This window comes from Hemicordylus capensis, chromosome 10, assembly GCF_027244095.1.
Source record: "Hemicordylus capensis ecotype Gifberg chromosome 10, rHemCap1.1.pri, whole genome shotgun sequence".
In the NCBI taxonomy this organism is placed as follows: Eukaryota; Metazoa; Chordata; class Lepidosauria; order Squamata; family Cordylidae; genus Hemicordylus; species Hemicordylus capensis.
The window spans coordinates 23790644-23792331 of record NC_069666.1 but is presented as its reverse complement, the minus strand read 5'-3'; the positions used below and the strand labels follow the sequence as shown (position 1 = coordinate 23792331).

At 45.5% G+C, this 1688-nt stretch overlaps 1 non-coding gene across 1 annotated transcript; it reads right to left on the bottom strand.

Moving 5' to 3' along the window:
• Positions 1-368: 368 nt before the first annotated feature.
• On the bottom strand, positions 369-487 carry LOC128335219 (5S ribosomal RNA). Its single transcript, XR_008311542.1, has one exon. It is a non-coding gene; the product is annotated as a 5S ribosomal RNA (ribosomal RNA).
• Positions 488-1688: the final 1201 nt, after the last annotated feature.

The following is a 1688-nucleotide window of genomic DNA, read 5'->3' as shown; positions in this document are numbered from 1 at the left end:
CTGCTGACCTGGGCTTCCAGTCAGATCCTTGCTTTAAAAGGGCCAGAGCTGATCAGGATGTGATATGACGAAAGTCATGCTCTTTCCACAGGCAGACAGAGGAGCTTCTGGAAGACCAAGAGTTTGGCTGCTTTCTTATCAGACTGAACGAAAGAGCCTTTGGCTACATTCTCTCCTACAGGTGAGCTTTGCAGTGAAGCTTCTCCCACTGGAGAATTTGTTTGCTTCCTTTTCATATTTCCGGAGCCACACCATAACCTCATTCACATGATTGTAATTAGGGGAGGACAAGCATCCTACCCTAGTTTAGGAACACAGGAAGCTGCCATATACTGAGTCAGACCCTTGGTCTATCTAGCTCAATATTGTCTTCACAGCACCTGGTATTCCCAGGTGGTCTCCCATCCAAGTACTAACCAGGCCTGACCCCGCTTAGCTTCCGAGAACCGATGAGATCGGGTGCGTTCAGAGTAGTGTGGCCGCAGAACACTGGAGAATCTGGGTAGGGCACACTTGTCCAACCCATCTGGAGCTTGACAGATAAACTCCCAAAGGTGAATCACGGTGTGATTATAATGTGTGCCACACTATAACGTCATATATGTCATTGGGTTGTACATGCGAGTGTCCGTCTCTCATCCCTGCGAGGCCTCATCAGCTTGGTGTGGCTGATTTCATTACAGAGCCCAACTACTAATGAAAGGATTGCTTTGTGCTGCAAAATAATAGGGCTGTTCACATGATCAACATCTGGGTAGGGGAAGCCTCCTACCCTAATTTGGGAACTGGGGCCCACTCCTGACATTCATTGGAGGGGCAGTTAAAAAAAACATGGTCAGAGGAGGAGAGCTTGATCATCAGTCAAGTTCCCAGCTGGGTAGGATGACTTCCCCTATTAATTATTATTATTAATTATTTGATTTCTATACCGCCCTTCCCAAAATGGCTCAGGGCGGTTTACACAGAGGAATAATAAATAATAAATAAATAAGATGGCTCCCTGTCCCCAAAGGGCTCACAATCTAAAAAGAAACAAAAGAGAGACACCAGCAACATCACTGGAGGTCCTGTGCTGGGGGTGGAGAGGGCCAGTTACTCTCCCCCTGCTAGATAAAGAGAATCACCATGTTAAAAGGTGCCTCTTTGCCAAGTTAGCATTAAAACAAATTAATTGTTTTAATGTTTTGTATAAGATGATACATTCTGCGAAGGGCAACCTCATTGAAAGCCAATGACCTCACTGAGTGGTTGAATGCAAAAGCTGTTTCTTTTCCCCTGTCTTTATGATGGGATGCAATGCACATATTAACATGTCAGTTCTCAGGTCTTCTAATGTTTTGATTTTGTTTTAATCTGTGTTTTATTGTAAACTGCCCAGAGTTTGGGGAAGGAAGGAAGGAAGGAAGTTTGGGATGGAATCTTAGAAAGATGTACTCATCCTAACCAGCTCTGGGGCTTAGCTCATGACCAAACTCCCTCCCTGCTTCCAACCTTGCTTTGAACTAACGTGAGATCAAACATTGGGAGCACGCCAAGGCGGCTTCTCCAACCCTAATGTGATCATGTGAGAGGTCCTATTATACTCCAAGCCTCCCAAAGCTACCTAGAGAATCAAGCCACGCCCAAAAACACAGAAGTTGACGGGAGAGAGAGAGAGAGAGCTCTCATGCAAAACTCAGGCTGGTTAA